The 16,585-nt window shown below is 39.8% G+C and overlaps 30 non-coding genes and 6 pseudogenes across 30 annotated transcripts; all 36 read left to right on the top strand.

The window, feature by feature from the left end:
* Positions 1-22: 22 nt before the first annotated feature.
* Positions 23-141, top strand: LOC146017436 (5S ribosomal RNA). Its single transcript, XR_014450308.1, has one exon. It is a non-coding gene; the product is annotated as a 5S ribosomal RNA (ribosomal RNA).
* A 345-nt stretch (positions 142-486) lies between these two features.
* LOC146012869 (5S ribosomal RNA) lies at positions 487-605 on the top strand. Its single transcript, XR_014445866.1, has one exon. It is a non-coding gene; the product is annotated as a 5S ribosomal RNA (ribosomal RNA).
* A 345-nt stretch (positions 606-950) lies between these two features.
* Positions 951-1,069, top strand: LOC146012870 (5S ribosomal RNA). Its single transcript, XR_014445867.1, has one exon. It is a non-coding gene; the product is annotated as a 5S ribosomal RNA (ribosomal RNA).
* Positions 1,070-1,414: 345 nt separating this feature from the next.
* LOC146012871 (5S ribosomal RNA) lies at positions 1,415-1,533 on the top strand. The gene has a single exon (XR_014445868.1). It is a non-coding gene; the product is annotated as a 5S ribosomal RNA (ribosomal RNA).
* A 345-nt stretch (positions 1,534-1,878) lies between these two features.
* On the top strand, positions 1,879-1,997 carry LOC146010272 (5S ribosomal RNA). Its single transcript, XR_014444787.1, has one exon. It is a non-coding gene; the product is annotated as a 5S ribosomal RNA (ribosomal RNA).
* A 345-nt stretch (positions 1,998-2,342) lies between these two features.
* On the top strand, positions 2,343-2,461 carry LOC146012873 (5S ribosomal RNA). The gene has a single exon (XR_014445869.1). It is a non-coding gene; the product is annotated as a 5S ribosomal RNA (ribosomal RNA).
* Positions 2,462-2,806: 345 nt separating this feature from the next.
* LOC146012874 (5S ribosomal RNA) lies at positions 2,807-2,925 on the top strand. Its single transcript, XR_014445870.1, has one exon. It is a non-coding gene; the product is annotated as a 5S ribosomal RNA (ribosomal RNA).
* Positions 2,926-3,270: 345 nt separating this feature from the next.
* On the top strand, positions 3,271-3,389 carry LOC146012875 (5S ribosomal RNA). Its single transcript, XR_014445871.1, has one exon. It is a non-coding gene; the product is annotated as a 5S ribosomal RNA (ribosomal RNA).
* A 346-nt stretch (positions 3,390-3,735) lies between these two features.
* LOC146016106 (5S ribosomal RNA) lies at positions 3,736-3,854 on the top strand. The gene has a single exon (XR_014449007.1). It is a non-coding gene; the product is annotated as a 5S ribosomal RNA (ribosomal RNA).
* A 345-nt stretch (positions 3,855-4,199) lies between these two features.
* LOC146016107 (5S ribosomal RNA) lies at positions 4,200-4,318 on the top strand. The gene has a single exon (XR_014449008.1). It is a non-coding gene; the product is annotated as a 5S ribosomal RNA (ribosomal RNA).
* A 344-nt stretch (positions 4,319-4,662) lies between these two features.
* LOC146012876 (5S ribosomal RNA) lies at positions 4,663-4,781 on the top strand. The gene has a single exon (XR_014445872.1). It is a non-coding gene; the product is annotated as a 5S ribosomal RNA (ribosomal RNA).
* Positions 4,782-5,126: 345 nt separating this feature from the next.
* LOC146017111 (5S ribosomal RNA) lies at positions 5,127-5,245 on the top strand. The gene has a single exon (XR_014449985.1). It is a non-coding gene; the product is annotated as a 5S ribosomal RNA (ribosomal RNA).
* Positions 5,246-5,590: 345 nt separating this feature from the next.
* Positions 5,591-5,709, top strand: LOC146010526 (5S ribosomal RNA; annotated as a pseudogene).
* Positions 5,710-6,054: 345 nt separating this feature from the next.
* LOC146014938 (5S ribosomal RNA) lies at positions 6,055-6,173 on the top strand. Its single transcript, XR_014447877.1, has one exon. It is a non-coding gene; the product is annotated as a 5S ribosomal RNA (ribosomal RNA).
* Positions 6,174-6,519: 346 nt separating this feature from the next.
* On the top strand, positions 6,520-6,638 carry LOC146016246 (5S ribosomal RNA). The gene has a single exon (XR_014449143.1). It is a non-coding gene; the product is annotated as a 5S ribosomal RNA (ribosomal RNA).
* Positions 6,639-6,983: 345 nt separating this feature from the next.
* Positions 6,984-7,102, top strand: LOC146010873 (5S ribosomal RNA; annotated as a pseudogene).
* A 345-nt stretch (positions 7,103-7,447) lies between these two features.
* Positions 7,448-7,566, top strand: LOC146011392 (5S ribosomal RNA; annotated as a pseudogene).
* A 345-nt stretch (positions 7,567-7,911) lies between these two features.
* On the top strand, positions 7,912-8,030 carry LOC146016574 (5S ribosomal RNA). The gene has a single exon (XR_014449462.1). It is a non-coding gene; the product is annotated as a 5S ribosomal RNA (ribosomal RNA).
* Positions 8,031-8,375: 345 nt separating this feature from the next.
* LOC146014440 (5S ribosomal RNA) lies at positions 8,376-8,494 on the top strand. The gene has a single exon (XR_014447394.1). It is a non-coding gene; the product is annotated as a 5S ribosomal RNA (ribosomal RNA).
* Positions 8,495-8,841: 347 nt separating this feature from the next.
* LOC146016247 (5S ribosomal RNA) lies at positions 8,842-8,960 on the top strand. The gene has a single exon (XR_014449144.1). It is a non-coding gene; the product is annotated as a 5S ribosomal RNA (ribosomal RNA).
* A 345-nt stretch (positions 8,961-9,305) lies between these two features.
* On the top strand, positions 9,306-9,424 carry LOC146015871 (5S ribosomal RNA). Its single transcript, XR_014448779.1, has one exon. It is a non-coding gene; the product is annotated as a 5S ribosomal RNA (ribosomal RNA).
* A 345-nt stretch (positions 9,425-9,769) lies between these two features.
* On the top strand, positions 9,770-9,888 carry LOC146010527 (5S ribosomal RNA; annotated as a pseudogene).
* Positions 9,889-10,233: 345 nt separating this feature from the next.
* Positions 10,234-10,352, top strand: LOC146014939 (5S ribosomal RNA). Its single transcript, XR_014447878.1, has one exon. It is a non-coding gene; the product is annotated as a 5S ribosomal RNA (ribosomal RNA).
* Positions 10,353-10,698: 346 nt separating this feature from the next.
* On the top strand, positions 10,699-10,817 carry LOC146016248 (5S ribosomal RNA). Its single transcript, XR_014449145.1, has one exon. It is a non-coding gene; the product is annotated as a 5S ribosomal RNA (ribosomal RNA).
* A 345-nt stretch (positions 10,818-11,162) lies between these two features.
* Positions 11,163-11,281, top strand: LOC146010875 (5S ribosomal RNA; annotated as a pseudogene).
* A 345-nt stretch (positions 11,282-11,626) lies between these two features.
* LOC146011250 (5S ribosomal RNA) lies at positions 11,627-11,745 on the top strand (annotated as a pseudogene).
* Positions 11,746-12,090: 345 nt separating this feature from the next.
* On the top strand, positions 12,091-12,209 carry LOC146016575 (5S ribosomal RNA). Its single transcript, XR_014449463.1, has one exon. It is a non-coding gene; the product is annotated as a 5S ribosomal RNA (ribosomal RNA).
* A 345-nt stretch (positions 12,210-12,554) lies between these two features.
* LOC146014441 (5S ribosomal RNA) lies at positions 12,555-12,673 on the top strand. The gene has a single exon (XR_014447395.1). It is a non-coding gene; the product is annotated as a 5S ribosomal RNA (ribosomal RNA).
* A 345-nt stretch (positions 12,674-13,018) lies between these two features.
* LOC146017065 (5S ribosomal RNA) lies at positions 13,019-13,137 on the top strand. Its single transcript, XR_014449939.1, has one exon. It is a non-coding gene; the product is annotated as a 5S ribosomal RNA (ribosomal RNA).
* A 345-nt stretch (positions 13,138-13,482) lies between these two features.
* LOC146015872 (5S ribosomal RNA) lies at positions 13,483-13,601 on the top strand. Its single transcript, XR_014448780.1, has one exon. It is a non-coding gene; the product is annotated as a 5S ribosomal RNA (ribosomal RNA).
* A 344-nt stretch (positions 13,602-13,945) lies between these two features.
* Positions 13,946-14,064, top strand: LOC146012878 (5S ribosomal RNA). The gene has a single exon (XR_014445874.1). It is a non-coding gene; the product is annotated as a 5S ribosomal RNA (ribosomal RNA).
* Positions 14,065-14,409: 345 nt separating this feature from the next.
* On the top strand, positions 14,410-14,528 carry LOC146017112 (5S ribosomal RNA). Its single transcript, XR_014449986.1, has one exon. It is a non-coding gene; the product is annotated as a 5S ribosomal RNA (ribosomal RNA).
* Positions 14,529-14,873: 345 nt separating this feature from the next.
* Positions 14,874-14,992, top strand: LOC146017114 (5S ribosomal RNA). Its single transcript, XR_014449988.1, has one exon. It is a non-coding gene; the product is annotated as a 5S ribosomal RNA (ribosomal RNA).
* Positions 14,993-15,337: 345 nt separating this feature from the next.
* Positions 15,338-15,456, top strand: LOC146015978 (5S ribosomal RNA). The gene has a single exon (XR_014448884.1). It is a non-coding gene; the product is annotated as a 5S ribosomal RNA (ribosomal RNA).
* Positions 15,457-15,801: 345 nt separating this feature from the next.
* Positions 15,802-15,920, top strand: LOC146014442 (5S ribosomal RNA). The gene has a single exon (XR_014447396.1). It is a non-coding gene; the product is annotated as a 5S ribosomal RNA (ribosomal RNA).
* A 344-nt stretch (positions 15,921-16,264) lies between these two features.
* LOC146017066 (5S ribosomal RNA) lies at positions 16,265-16,383 on the top strand. The gene has a single exon (XR_014449940.1). It is a non-coding gene; the product is annotated as a 5S ribosomal RNA (ribosomal RNA).
* The last annotated feature ends 202 nt before the right edge of the window (positions 16,384-16,585 follow it).

Consider the following 16,585-nt stretch of genomic DNA (forward strand, 5'->3'; position numbering starts at 1 on the left):
GGCAAAAAAGTGCCTGTATTTCACCTACAGCCATACCACATTGGATAGGCCCAATCTCATCTGTTCTTGGAAGCTAAGCAGTGTTGGGCCTGGTTAGTAATTGGGTGGGAGACCACATGGGAACACCAGGTGCTGTAGGTTTTTTCACATTACAGGCAAATTGTTTTTATTCTCTAGCTATTTAAATAGGAAACTTTTTCTTTTTATTGCCAGCACAGACATTTGGAAGAGGTCAAACAGACACAATAGCCATCACCTAAAGACTTACCACACTGTTTAGGCCCAATTCCAACTGCTTTTGGCAGCTAAACAGTGTTGAGCCTCTTTAGTAGTTTAATTTAAGACCCCCTGCTAATATCATGTCCTGTAGGTCTTTTTACATTACCAACACATGATTTTTTTCAGTAAGCCAATACAGTTAGGAAACTTTTGTATTAGCTTACCTGGTGATAGAAGTAGAAGAGGGCAAAAAAGTGCCTGTATCTCACCTACAGCCATACCACATTGGATAGGCCCAATCTCGTCTGATCTTGGAAGCTAAGCAGTGTTGGGCCTGGTTAGTACTTGGGTGGGAGACCACATGGGAACACCAGGTGCTGTAGGTTTTTTCACATTACTGGCAAATTGTTTTTATTCTCTAGCTATTTAAATAGGAAACTTTTTATTTTTATTGCCAGCACAGACATTTGGAAGAGGTCAAACAGACACAATAGCCATCACCTAAAGACTTACCACACTGTTTAGGCCCAATTCCAACTGCTTTTGGCAGCTAAACAGTGTTGATCCTCTTTAGTAGTTTAATTTAAGACCCCCTGCTAATATCATGTCCTGTAGGTCTTTTTACATTACCAACACATGATTTTTTTCAGTAAGCCAATACAGTTAGGAAACTTTTTTATTAGCTTACCTGGTGATAGAAGTAGAAGAGGGCAAAAAAGTGCCTGTATCTCACCTACAGCCATACCACATTGGATAGGCCCAATCTCGTCTGATCTTGGAAGCTAAGCAGTGTTGGGCCTGGTTAGTACTTGGGTGGGAGACCACATGGGAACACCAGGTGCTGTAGGTTTTTTCACATTACAGGCAAATTGTTTTTATTCTCTAGCTATTTCAATTGGAAACTTTTTCTTTTTATTGCCAGTACAGACATTTGGAAGAGGTCAAACAGACACAATAGCCATCACCTAAAGACTTACCACACTGTTTAGGCCCAATTCCAACTGCTTTTGGCAGCTAAACAGTGTTGAGCCTCTTTAGTAGTTTAATTTAAGACCCCCTGCTAATATCATGTCCTGTAGGTCTTTTTACATTACCAACACATGATTTTTTTCAGTAAGCCAATACAGTTAGGAAACTTTTTTATTAGCTTACCTGGTGATAGAAGTAGAAGAGGGCAAAAAAGTGCCTGTATCTCACCTACAGCCATACCACATTGGATAGGCCCAATCTCGTCTGATCTTGGAAGCTAAGCAGTGTTGGGCCTGGTTAGTACTTGGGTGGGAGACCACATGGGAACACCAGGTGCTGTAGGTTTTTTCACATTACAGGCAAATTGTTTTTATTCTCTAGCGATTTAAATTGGAAACTTTTTCTTTTTATTGCCAGTACAGACATTTGGAAGAGGTCAAACAGACACAATAGCCATCACCTAAAGACTTACCACACTGTTTAGGCCCAATTCCAACTGATTTTGGCAGCTAAACAGTGTTGAGCCTCTTTAGTAGTTTAATTTAAGACCCCCTGCTAATATCATGTCCTGTAGGTCTTTTTACATTACCAACACATGATTTTTTTCAGTAAGCCAATACAGTTAGGAAACTTTTGTATTAGCTTACCTGGTGATAGAAGTAGAAGAGGGCAAAAAAGTGCCTGTATCTCACCTAAAGCCATACCACATTGGATAGGCCCAATCTCGTCTGATCTTGGAAGCTAAGTAGTGTTGGGCCTGGTTAGTACTTGGGTGGGAGACCACATGGGAACACCAGGTGCTGTAGGTTTTTTCACATTACTGGCAAATTGTTTTTATTCTCTAGCTATTTAAATAGGAAACTTTATCTTTTTATTGCCAGCACAGACATTTGGAAGAGGTCAAACAGACACAATAGCCATCACCTAAAGACTTACCACACTGTTTAGGCCCAATTCCAACTGCTTTTGGCAGCTAAACAGTGTTGATCCTCTTTAGTAGTTTAATTTAAGACCCCCTGCTAATATCATGTCCTGTAGGTCTTTTTACATTACCAACACATGATTTTTTTCAGTAAGCCAATACAGTTAGGAAACTTTTTTATTAGCTTACCTGGTGATAGAAGTAGAAGAGGGCAAAAAAGTGCCTGTATCTCACCTACAGCCATACCACATTGGATAGGCCCAATCTCGTCTGATCTTGGAAGCTAAGCAGTGTTGGGCCTGGTTAGTACTTGGGTGGGAGACCACATGGGAACACCAGGTGCTGTAGGTTTTTTCACATTACAGGCAAATTGTTTTTATTCTCTAGCTATTTAAATTGGAAACTTTTTCTTTTTATTGCCAGTACAGACATTTGGAAGAGGTCAAACAGACACAATAGCCATCACCTAAAGACTTACCACACTGTTTAGGCCCAATTCCAACTGCTTTTGGCAGCTAAACAGTGTTGAGCCTCTTTAGTAGTTTAATTTAAGACCCCCTGCTAATATCATGTCCTGTAGGTCTTTTTACATTACCAACACATGATTTTTTTCAGTAAGCCAATACAGTTAGGAAACTTTTTTATTAGCTTACCTGGTGATAGAAGTAGAAGAGGGCAAAAAAGTGCCAGTATTTCACCTACAGCCATACCACATTGGATAGGCCCAATCTCGTCTGATCTTGGAAGCTAAGCAGTGTTGGGCCTGGTTAGTACTTGGGTGGGAGACCACATGGGAACACCAGGTGCTGTAGGTTTTTTCACATTACTGGCCAATTGTTTTTATTCTCTAGCTATTTAAATTGGAAACTTTTTCTTTTTATTGCCAGTACAGACATTTGGAAGAGGTCAAACAGACACAATAGCTATCACCTAAAGACTTACCACACTGTTTAGGCCCAATTCCAACTGCTTTTGGCAGCTAAACAGTGTTGAGCCTCTTTAGTAGTTTAATTTAAGACCCCCTGCTAATATCATGTCCTGTAGGTCTTTTTACATTACCAACACATGATTTTTTTCAGTAAGCCAATACAGTTAGGAAACTTTTTTATTAGCTTACCTGGTGATAGAAGTAGAAGAGGGCAAAAAAGTGCCTGTATCTCACCTACAGCCATACCACATTGGATAGGCCCAATCTCGTCTGATCTTGGAAGCTAAGCAGTGTTGGGCCTGGTTAGTACTTGGGTGGGAGACCACATGGGAACACCAGGTGCTGTAGGTTTTTTCACATTACAGGCAAATTGTTTTTATTCTCTAGCTATTTAAATTGGAAACTTTTTCTTTTTATTGCCAGTACAGACATGTGGAAGAGGTCAAACAGACACAATAGCCATCACCTAAACACTTACCACACTGTTTAGGCCCAATTCCAACTGCTTTTGGCAGCTAAACAGTGTTGAGCCTCTTTAGTAGTTTAATTTAAGACCCCCTGCTATATATCATGTCCTGTAGGTCTTTTTACATTACCAACACATGATTTTTTTCATTAAGCCAATACAGTTAGGAAACTTTTTTATTAGCTTACCTGGTGATAGAAGTAGAAGAGGGCAAAAAAGTGCCTGTATCTCACCTACAGCCATACCACATTGGATAGGCCCAATCTCGTCTGATCTTAGAAGCTAAGCAGTGTTGGGCCTGGTTAGTACTTGGGTGGGAGACCACATGGGAACACCAGGTGCTGTAGGTTTTTTCACATTACAGGCAAATTGTTTTTATTCTCTAGCTATTTAAATTGGAAACTTTTTCTTTTTATTGCCAGTACAGACATGTGGAAGAGGTCAAACAGACACAATAGCCATCACCTAAACACTTACCACACTGTTTAGGCCCAATTCCAACTGCTTTTGGCAGCTAAACAGTGTTGAGCCTCTTTAGTAGTTTAATTTAAGACCCCCTGCTAATATCATGTCCTGTAGGTCTTTTTACATTACCAACACATGATTTTTTTCAGTAAGCCAATACAGTTAGGAAACTTTTTTATTAGCTTACCTGGTGATAGAAGTAGAAGAGGGCAAAAAAGTGCCTGTATCTCACCTACAGCCATACCACATTGGATAGGCCCAATCTCGTCTGATCTTAGAAGCTAAGCAGTGTTGGGCCTGGTTAGTACTTGGGTGGGAGACCACATGGGAACACCAGGTGCTGTAGGTTTTTTCACATTACAGGCAAATTGTTTTTATTCTCTAGCTATTTAAATTGGAAACTTTTTCTTTTTATTGCCAGTACAGACATTTGGAAGAGGTCAAACAGACACAATAGCCATCACCTAAAGACTTACCACACTGTTTAGGCCCAATTCCAACTGTTTTTGGCAGCTAAACAGTGTTGAGCCTCTTTAGTAGTTTAATTTAAGACCCCTGCTAATATCATGTCCTGTAGTTCTTTTTACATTACCAACACATGATTTTTTTCAGTAAGCCAATACAGTTAGGAAACTTTTTTATTAGCTTACCTGGTGATAGAAGTAGAAGAGGGCAAAAAAGTGCCTGCATCTCACCTACAGCCATACCACATTGGATAGGCCCAATCTCGTCTGATCTTGGAAGCTAAGCAGTGTTGGGCCTGGTTAGTACTTGGGTGGGAGACCACATGGGAACACCAGGTGCTGTAGGTTTTTTCACATTACAGGCAAATTGTTTTTATTCTCTAGCTATTTAAATTGGAAACTTTTTCTTTTTAATGCCAGTACAGACATTTGGAAGAGGTCAAACAGACACAATAGCCATCACCTAAAGACTTACCACACTGTTTAGGCTCAATTCCAACTGCTTTTGGCAGCTAAACAGTGTTGAGCCTCTTTTGTAGTTTAATTTAAGACCCCTTGCTAATATCATGTCCTGTAGGTCTTTTTACATTACCAACACATGATTGTTTTCAGTAAGCCAATACAGTTAGGAAACTTTTTTATTAGCTTACCTGGTGATAGAAGTAGAAGAGGGCAAATAAGTGCCTGTATCTCACCTACAGCCATACCACATTGGATAGGCCCAATCTCATCTGAACTTATAAGCTAAGCAGTGTTGGGCCTGGTTAGTACTTGGGTGGGAGACCACATGGGAACACCAGGTGCTGTAGGTTTTTTCACATTACAGGCAAATTGTTTTTATTCTCTAGCTATTTAAATTGGAAACTTTTTCTTTTTATTGCCAGCACAGACATTTGGAAGAGGTCAAACAGACACAATAGCCATCACCTAAAGACTTACCACACTGTTTAGGCTCAATTCCAACTGCTTTTGGCAGCTAAACAGTGTTGAGCCTCTTTTGTAGTTTAATTTAAGACCCCCTGCTAATATCATGTCCTGTAGGTCTTTTTACATTACCAACACATGATTTTTTTCAGTAAGCCAATACAGTTAGGAAACTTTTTTATTAGCTTACCTGGTGATAGAAGTAGAAAAGGTCAAATAAGTGCCTGTATCTCACCTACAGCCATACCATATTGGATAGGCCCAATCTCATCTGAACTTATAAGCTAAGCAGTGTTGGGCCTGGTTAGTACTTGGGTGGGAGACCACATGGGAACACCAGGTGCTGTAGGTTTTTTCACATTACTGGCAAATTGTTTTTATTCTCTAGCTATTTATATTGGAAACTTTTTCATTTTATTGCCAGCACAGACATTTGGAAGAGGTCAAACAGACACAATAGCCATCACCTAAAGACTTACCACAATGTTTAGGCTCAATTCCAACTGCTTTTGGCAGCTAAACAGTGTTGAGCCTCTTTTGTAGTTTAATTTAAGACCCCCTGCTAATATCATGTCCTGTAGGTCTTTTTACATTACCAACACATGATTTTTTTCAGTAAGCCAATACAGTTAGGAAACTTTTGTATTAGCTTACCTGGTAATAGAAGTAGAAGAGGGCAAAAAAGTGGCTTTAACTCACCTACAGCCATTCCACATTGGATAGGCCCAATCTCGTCTGATCTTGGAAGCTAAGCAGTGTTGGGCCTGGTTAGTACTTGGGTGGGAGACCACATGGGAACACCAGGTGCTGTAGGTTTTTTCACATTACAGGCAAATTGTTTTTATTCTCTAGCTATTTAAATTGGAAACTTTTTCTTTTTATTGCCAGTACAGACATTTGGAAGAGGTCAAACAGACACAATAGCCATCACATAAAGACTTACCACACTGTATAGGCCCAATTCCAACTGCTTTTGGCAGCTAAACAGTGTTGAGCCTGTTTAGTAGTTTAATTTAAGACCCCCTGCTAATATCATGTCCTGTAGGTCTTTTTACATTACCAACACATGATTTTTTTTAAGTAAGCCAATACAGTTAGGAAACTTTTTTATTAGCTTACCTGGTGTTAGAAGTAGAAGAGGGCAAAAAAGTGCCTGTATCTCACCTACAGCCGTACCACATTGGATAGGCCCAATCTCGTCTGATCTTGGAAGCTAAGCAGTGTTGGGCTTGGTTAGTACTTGGGTGGGAGACCACCTGGGAACACCAGGTGCTGTAGGTTTTTTCACATTACTGGCAAATTATTTTTATTCTCTAGCTATTTAAATTGGAAACTTTTTCTTTTTATTGCCAGCACAGACATTTGGAAGAGGTCAAACAGACACAATAGCCATCACCTAAAGACTTACCACACTGTTTAGGCTCAATTCCAACTGCTTTTGGCAGCTAAACAGTGTTGAGCCTCTTTTGTAGTTTAATTTAAGACCCCCTGCTAATATCATGTCCTGTAGGTCTTTTTACTTTACCAACACATGATTTTTTTCAGTAAGCCAATACAGTTAGGAAACTTTTGTATTAGCTTACCTGGTGATAAAAGTAGAAGAGGGCAAAAAAGTGCCTGTATTTCACCTACAGCCATACCACGTTGGATAGGCCCAATATCGTCTGATCTTGGAAGCTAAGCAGTGTTGGGCCTGGTTAGTACTTGGGTGGGAGACCACCTGGGAACACCAGGAGCTGTAGGTTTTTTCACATTACAGGCAAATTGTTTTTATTCTCTAGCTATTTATATTGGAAACTGTTTCTTTTTATTGCCAGCACAGACATTTGGAAGAGGTCAAACAGACACACTAGCCATCACCTAAAGACTTACCACACTGTTTAGGCTCAATTCCAACTGCTTTTGGCAGCTAAACAGTGTTGAGCCTCTTTAGTAGTTTAATTTAAGACCCCCTGCTAATATCATGTCCTGTAGGTCTTTTTACATTACCAACACATGATTTTTTTCAGTAAGCCAATACAGTTAGGAAACTTTTTTATTAGCTTACCTTGTGATAGAAGTAGAAGAGGGCAAAAAAGTGCCTGTATTTCACCTACAGCCATACCACATTGGATAGGCCCAATCTCGTCTGTTCTTCGAAGCTAAGCAGTGTTAGGCCCGGTTAGTACTTGGGTGGGAGACCACCTGGGAACACCAGGAGCTGTAGGTTTTTTCACATTACAGGCAAATTGTTTTTATTCTCTAGCTATTTATATTGGAAACTGTTTCTTTTTATTGCCAGCACAGACATTTGGAAGAGGTCAAACAGACACACTAGCCATCACATAAAGACTTACCACACTGTTTAGGCCCAATTCCAACTGCTTTTGGCAGCTAAACAGTGTTGAGCCTGTTTAGTAGTTTAATTTAAGACCCCCTGCTAATATCATGTCCTGTAGGTCTTTTTACATTACCAACACATGATTTTTTTCAGTAAGCCAATACAGATAGGAAACTTTTGTATTAGCTTACCTGGTGATAGAAGTAGAATAGGGCAAAAAAGTGGCTTTTACTCACCTACAGCCGTACCACATTGGATAGCCCCAATCTCGTCTGATCTTGGAAGCTAAGCATTGTTGGGCCTGGTTAGTACTTGGGTGGGAGACCACATGGGAACACCAGGTGCTGTAGGTTTTTTCACATTACTGGCAAATTGTTTTTATTCTCTAGCTATTTAAATAGGAAACTTTTTCTTTTTATTGCCAGCACAGACATTTGGAAGAGGTCAAACAGACACAATAGCCATCACCTAAAGACTTACCACACTGTTTAGGCCCAATTCCAACTGCTTTTGGCAGCTAAACAGTGTTGAGCCTCTTTAGTAGTTTAATTTAAGACCCCCTGCTAATATCATGTCCTGTAGGTCTTTTTACATTACCAACACATGATTTTTTTCAGTAAGCCAATACAGTTAGGAAACTTTTGTATTAGCTTACCTGGTGATAGAAGTAGAAGAGGGCAAAAAAGTGCCTGTATCTCACCTACAGCTATACCACATTGGATAGGCCCAATCTCGTCTGATCTTGGAAGCTAAGCAGTGTTGGGCCTGGTTAGTACTTGGGTGGGAGACCACATGGGAACACCAGGTGCTGTAGGTTTTTTCACATTACAGGCAAATTGTTTTTATTCTCTAGCTATTTAAATTGGAAACTTTTTCTTTTTATTGCCAGTACAGACATTTGGAAGAGGTCAAACAGACACAATAGCCATCACATAAAGACTTACCACACTGTATAGGCCCAATTCCAACTGCTTTTGGCAGCTAAACAGTGTTGAGCCTGTTTAGTAGTTTAATTTAAGACCCCCTGCTAATATCATGTCCTGTAGGTCTTTTTACATTACCAACACATGATTTTTTTTTAAGTAAGCCAATACAGTTAGGAAACTTTTTTATTAGCTTACCTGGTGTTAGAAGTAGAAGAGGGCAAAAAAGTGCCTGTATCTCACCTACAGCCGTACCACATTGGATAGGCCCAATCTCGTCTGATCTTGGAAGCTAAGCAGTGTTGGGCTTGGTTAGTACTTGGGTGGGAGACCACCTGGGAACACCAGGTGCTGTAGGTTTTTTCACATTACTGGCAAATTATTTTTATTCTCTAGCTATTTAAATTGGAAACTTTTTCTTTTTATTGCCAGCACAGACATTTGGAAGAGGTCAAACAGACACAATAGCCATCACCTAAAGACTTACCACACTGTTTAGGCCCAATTCCAACTGCTTTTGGCAGCTAAACAGTGTTGAGCCTCTTTAGTAGTTTAATTTAAGACCCCCTGCTAATATCATGTCCTGTAGGTCTTTTTACATTACCAACACATGATATTTTTCATTAAGCCAATACAGTTAGGAAACTTTTTTATTAGCTTACCTGGTGATAGAAGTAGAAGAGGGCAAAAAAGTGCCTGTATCTCACCTACAGCCATACCACATTGGATAGGCCCAATCTTGTCTGATCTTGGAAGCTAAGCAGTGTTGGGCCTGGTTAGTACTTGGGTGGGAGACCACATGGGAACACCAGGTGCTGTAGGTTTTTTCACATTACAGGCAAATTGTTTTTATTCTCTAGCTATTTAAATTGGAAACTTTTTCTTTTTATTGCCAGTACAGACATTTGGAAGAGGTCAAACAGACACAATAGCCATCACCTAAAGACTTACCACACTGTTTAGGCTCAATTCCAACTGCTTTTGGCAGCTAAACAGTGTTGAGCCTCTTTTGTAGTTTAATTTAAGACCCCCTGCTAATATCATGTCCTGTAGGTCTTTTTACATTACCAACACATGATTTTTTTCAGTAAGCCAATACAGTTAGGAAACTTTTTTATTAGCTTACCTGGTGATAGAAGTAGAAAAGGTCAAATAAGTGCCTGTATCTCACCTACAGCCATACCATATTGGATAGGCCCAATCTCATCTGAACTTATAAGCTAAGCAGTGTTGGGCCTGGTTAGTACTTGGGTGGGAGACCACATGGGAACACCAGGTGCTGTAGGTTTTTTCACATTACTGGCAAATTGTTTTTATTCTCTAGCTATTTATATTGGAAACTTTTTCATTTTATTGCCAGCACAGACATTTGGAAGAGGTCAAACAGACACAATAGCCATCACCTAAAGACTTACCACAATGTTTAGGCTCAATTCCAACTGCTTTTGGCAGCTAAACAGTGTTGAGCCTCTTTTGTAGTTTAATTTAAGACCCCCTGCTAATATCATGTCCTGTAGGTCTTTTTACATTACCAACACATGATTTTTTTCAGTAAGCCAATACAGTTAGGAAACTTTTGTATTAGCTTACCTGGTAATAGAAGTAGAAGAGGGCAAAAAAGTGGCTTTAACTCACCTACAGCCATTCCACATTGGATAGGCCCAATCTCGTCTGATCTTGGAAGCTAAGCAGTGTTGGGCCTGGTTAGTACTTGGGTGGGAGACCACATGGGAACACCAGGTGCTGTAGGTTTTTTCACATTACAGGCAAATTGTTTTTATTCTCTAGCTATTTAAATTGGAAACTTTTTCTTTTTATTGCCAGTACAGACATTTGGAAGAGGTCAAACAGACACAATAGCCATCACATAAAGACTTACCACACTGTATAGGCCCAATTCCAACTGCTTTTGGCAGCTAAACAGTGTTGAGCCTGTTTAGTAGTTTAATTTAAGACCCCCTGCTAATATCATGTCCTGTAGGTCTTTTTACATTACCAACACATGATTTTTTTTAAGTAAGCCAATACAGTTAGGAAACTTTTTTATTAGCTTACCTGGTGTTAGAAGTAGAAGAGGGCAAAAAAGTGCCTGTATCTCACCTACAGCCGTACCACATTGGATAGGCCCAATCTCGTCTGATCTTGGAAGCTAAGCAGTGTTGGGCTTGGTTAGTACTTGGGTGGGAGACCACCTGGGAACACCAGGTGCTGTAGGTTTTTTCACATTACTGGCAAATTATTTTTATTCTCTAGCTATTTAAATTGGAAACTTTTTCTTTTTATTGCCAGCACAGACATTTGGAAGAGGTCAAACAGACACAATAGCCATCACCTAAAGACTTACCACACTGTTTAGGCTCAATTCCAACTGCTTTTGGCAGCTAAACAGTGTTGAGCCTCTTTTGTAGTTTAATTTAAGACCCCCTGCTAATATCATGTCCTGTAGGTCTTTTTACTTTACCAACACATGATTTTTTTCAGTAAGCCAATACAGTTAGGAAACTTTTGTATTAGCTTACCTGGTGATAAAAGTAGAAGAGGGCAAAAAAGTGCCTGTATTTCACCTACAGCCATACCACGTTGGATAGGCCCAATATCGTCTGATCTTGGAAGCTAAGCAGTGTTGGGCCTGGTTAGTACTTGGGTGGGAGACCACCTGGGAACACCAGGAGCTGTAGGTTTTTTCACATTACAGGCAAATTGTTTTTATTCTCTAGCTATTTATATTGGAAACTGTTTCTTTTTATTGCCAGCACAGACATTTGGAAGAGGTCAAACAGACACACTAGCCATCACCTAAAGACTTACCACACTGTTTAGGCTCAATTCCAACTGCTTTTGGCAGCTAAACAGTGTTGAGCCTCTTTAGTAGTTTAATTTAAGACCCCCTGCTAATATCATGTCCTGTAGGTCTTTTTACATTACCAACACATGATTTTTTTCAGTAAGCCAATACAGTTAGGAAACTTTTTTATTAGCTTACCTTGTGATAGAAGTAGAAGAGGGCAAAAAAGTGCCTGTATTTCACCTACAGCCATACCACATTGGATAGGCCCAATCTCGTCTGTTCTTCGAAGCTAAGCAGTGTTAGGCCTGGTTAGTACTTGGGTGGGAGACCACATGGGAACACCAGGTGCTGTAGGTTTTTTCACATTACAGGCAAATTGTTTTTATTCTCTAGCTATTTATATTGGAAACTTTTTCTTTTTATTGCCAGCACAGACATTTGGAAGAGGTCAAACAGACACAATAGCCATCACCTAAAGACTTACCACACTGTTTAGGCTCAATTCCAACTGCTTTTGGCAGCTAAACAGTGTTGAGCCTCTTTTGTAGTTTAATTTAAGACCCCCTGCTAATATCATGTCCTGTAGGTCTTTTTACATTACCAACACATGATTTTTTTCAGTAAGCCAATACAGATAGGAAACTTTTGTATTAGCTTACCTGGTGATAGAAGTAGAATAGGGCAAAAAAGTGGCTTTTACTCACCTACAGCCGTACCACATTGGATAGCCCCAATCTCGTCTGATCTTGGAAGCTAAGCATTGTTGGGCCTGGTTAGTACTTGGGTGGGAGACCACATGGGAACACCAGGTGCTGTAGGTTTTTTCACATTACTGGCAAATTGTTTTTATTCTCTAGCTATTTAAATAGGAAACTTTTTCTTTTTATTGCAAGCACAGACATTTGAAAGAGGTCAAACAGACACAATAGCCATCACCTAAAGACTTACCACACTGTTTAGGCCCAATTCCAACTGCTTTTGGCAGCTAAACAGTGTTGAGCCTCTTTAGTAGTTTAATTTAAGACCCCCTGCTAATATCATGTCCTGTAGGTCTTTTTACATTACCAACACATGATTTTTTTCAGTAAGCCAATACAGTTAGGAAACTTTTGTATTAGCTTACCTGGTGATAGAAGTAGAAGAGGGCAAAAAAGTGCCTGTATCTCACCTACAGCTATACCACATTGGATAGGCCCAATCTCGTCTGATCTTGGAAGCTAAGCAGTGTTGGGCCTGGTTAGTACTTGGGTGGGAGACCACATGGGAACACCAGGTGCTGTAGGTTTTTTCACATTACTGGCAAATTGTTTTTATTCTCTAGCTATTTAAATTGGAAACTTTTTCTTTTTATTGCCAGTACAGACATGTGGAAGAGGTCAAACAGACACAATAGCCATCACCTAAAGACTTACCACACTGTTTAGGCCCAATTCCAACTGCTTTTGGCAGCTAAACAGTGTTGAGCCTCTTTAGTAGTTTAATTTAAGACCCCCTGCTAATATCATGTCCTGTAGGTCTTTTTACATTACCAACACATGATTTTTTTCAGTAAGCCAATACAGTTAGGAAACTTTTTTATTAGCTTACCTGGTGATAGAAGTAGAAGAGGGCAAAAAATTGCCTGTATCTCACCTACAGCCATACCACATTGGATAGGCCCAATCTCGTCTGATCTTGGAAGCTAAGCAGTGTTGGGCCTGGTTAGTACTTGGGTGGGAGACTACATGGGAACACCAGGTGCTGTAAGTTTTTTCACATTACAGGCAAATTGTTTTTATTCTCTAGCTATTTAAATTGGAAACTTTTTCTTTTTATTGCCAGTACAGACATGTGGAAGAGGTCAAACAGACACAATAGCCATCACCTAAAGACTTACCACACTGTTTAGGCCCAATTCCAACTGCTTTTGGCAGCTAAACAGTGTTGAGCCTCTTTAGTAGTTTAATTTAAGACCCCCTGCTAATATCATGTCCTGTAGGTCTTTTTACATTACCAACACATGATATTTTTCATTAAGCCAATACAGTTAGGAAACTTTTTTATTAGCTTACCTGGTGATAGAAGTAGAAGAGGGCAAAAAAGTGCCTGTATCTCACCTACAGCCATACCACATTGGATAGGCCCAATCTTGTCTGATCTTGGAAGCTAAGCAGTGTTGGGCCTGGTTAGTACTTGGGTGGGAGACCACATGGGAACACCAGGTGCTGTAGGTTTTTTCACATTACAGGCAAATTGTTTTTATTCTCTAGCTATTTAAATTGGAAACTTTTTCTTTTTATTGCCAGTACAGACATTTGGAAGAGGTCAAACAGACACAATAGCCATCACCTAAAGACTTACCACACTGTTTAGGCCCAATTCCAACTGCTTTTGGCAGCTAAACAGTGTTGAGCCTCTTTAGTAGTTTAATTTAAGACCCCTGCTAATATCATGTCCTGTAGGTCTTTTTACATTACCAACACATGATTTTTTTCAGTAAGCCAATACAGTTAGGAAACTTTTGTATTAGCTTACCTGGTGATAGAAGTAGAAGAGGGCAAAAATGTGCCTGTATCTCACCTACAGCCATACCACATTGGATAGGCCCAATCTCGTCTGATCTTGGAAGCTAAGCAGTGTTGGGCCTGGTTAGTACTTGGGTGGGAGACCACATGGGAACACCAGGTGCTGTAGGTTTTTTCACATTACAGGCAAATTGTTTTTATTCTCTAGCTATTTAAATTGGAAACTTTTTCTTTTTATTGCCAGCACAGACATTTGGAAGAGGTCAAACAGACACAATAGCCATCACCTAATGACTTACCACACTGTTTAGGCTCAATTCCAACTGCTTTTGGCAGCTAAACAGTGTTGAGCCTCTTTTGTAGTTTAATTTAAGACCCCCTGCTAATATCATGTCCTGTAGGTCTTTTTACATTACCAACACATGATTTTTTTCAGTAAGCCAATACAGTTAGGAAACTTTTTTATTAGCTTACCTGGTGATAGAAGTAGAAGAGGGCAAATAAGTGCCTGTATCTCACCTACAGCCATACCACATTGGATAGGCCCAATCTCATCTGAACTTATAAGCTAAGCAGTGTTGGGCCTGGTTAGTACTTGGGTGGGAGACCACATGGGAACACCAGGTGCTGTAGGTTTTTTCACATTACTGGCAAATTGTTTTTATTCTCTAGCTATTTATATTGGAAACTTTTTCATTTTATTGCCAGCACAGACATTTGGAAGAGGTCAAACAGACACAATAGCCATCACCTAAAGACTTACCACACTGTTTAGGCTCAATTCCAACTGCTTTTGGCAGCTAAACAGTGTTGAGCCTCTTTTGTAGTTTAATTTAAGACCCCCTGCTAATATCATGTCCTGTAGGTCTTTTTACATTACCAACACATGATTTTTTTCAGTAAGCCAATACAGTTAGGAAACTTTTTTATTAGCTTACCTGGTGATAGAAGTAGAAGAGGGCAAATAAGTGCCTGTATCTCACCTACAGCCATACCACATTGGATAGGCCCAATCTCATCTGAACTTATAAGCTAAGCAGTGTTGGGCCTGGTTAGTACTTGGGTGGGAGACCACATGGGAACACCAGGTGCTGTAGGTTTTTTCACATTACTGGCAAATTGTTTTTATTCTCTAGCTATTTATATTGGAAACTTTTTCATTTTATTGCCAGCACAGACATTTGGAAGAGGTCAAACAGACACAATAGCCATCACCTAAAGACTTACCACACTGTTTAGGCTCAATTCCAACTGCTTTTGGCAGCTAAACAGTGTTGAGCCTCTTTTGTAGTTTAATTTAAGACCCCCTGCTAATATCATGTCCTGTAGGTCTTTTTACATTACCAACACATGATTTTTTTCAGTAAGCCAATACAGTTAGGAAACTTTTGTATTAGCTTACCTGGTGATAGAAGTAGAATAGGGCAAAAAAGTGGCTTTTACTCACCTACAGCCGTACCACATTGGATAGCCCCAATCTCGTCTGATCTTGGAAGCTAAGCAGTGTTGGGCCTGGTTAGTACTTGGGTGGGAGACCACATGGGAACACCAGGTGCTGTAGGTTTTTTCACATTACTGGCAAATTGTTTTTATTCTCTAGCTATTTAAATAGGAAACTTTTTCTTTTTATTGCCAGCACAGACATTTGGAAGAGGTCAAACAGACACAATAGCCATCACCTAAAGACTTACCACACTGTTTAGGCCCAATTCCAACTGCTTTTGGCAGCTAAACAGTGTTGAGCCTCTTTAGTAGTTTAATTTAAGACCCCCTGCTAATATCATGTCCTGTAGGTCTTTTTACATTACCAACACATGATTTATTTCAGTAAGCCAATACAGTTAGGAAACTTTTGTATTAGCTTACCTGGTGATAGAAGTAGAAGAGGGCAAAAAAGTGCCTGTATCTCACCTACAGCTATACCACATTGGATAGGCCCAATCTCGTCTGATCTTGGAAGCTAAGCAGTGTTGGGCCTGGTTAGTACTTGGGTGGGAGACCACATGGGAACACCAGGTGCTGTAGGTTTTTTCACATTACTGGCAAATTGTTTTTATTCTCTAGCTATTTAAATTGGAAACTTTTTCTTTTTATTGCCAGTACAGACATGTGGAAGAGGTCAAACAGACACAATAGCCATCACCTAAAGACTTACCACACTGTTTAGGCCCAATTCCAACTGCTTTTGGCAGCTAAACAGTGTTGAGCCTCTTTAGTAGTTTAATTTAAGACCCCTGCTAATATCATGTCCTGTAGGTCTTTTTACATTATCAACACATGATTTTTTTCAGTAAGCCAATACAGTTAGGAAACTTTTTTATTAGCTTACCTGGTGATAGAAGTAGAAGAGGGCAAAAAAGTGCCTGTATCTCACCTACAGCCATACCACATTGGATAGGCCCAATCTCGTCTGATCTTGGAAGCTAAGCAGTGTTGGGCCTGGTTAGTACTTGGGTGGGAGACTACATGGGAACACCAGGTGCTGTAAGTTTTTTCACATTACAGGCAAATTGTTTTTATTCTCTAGCTATTTAAATTGGAAACTTTTTCTTTTTATTGCCAGTACAGACATGTGGAAGAGGTCAAACAGACACAATAGCCATCACCTAAAGACTTACCACACTGTTTAGGCCCAATTCCAACTGCTTTTGGCAGCTAAACAGTGTTGAGCCTCTTTAGTAGTTTAATTTAAG

The sequence above is a fragment of the Crinia signifera genome, chromosome 6 (assembly GCF_055691185.1).
Source record: "Crinia signifera chromosome 6, ASM5569118v1, whole genome shotgun sequence".
Classification (NCBI taxonomy): Eukaryota; Metazoa; Chordata; class Amphibia; order Anura; family Myobatrachidae; genus Crinia; species Crinia signifera.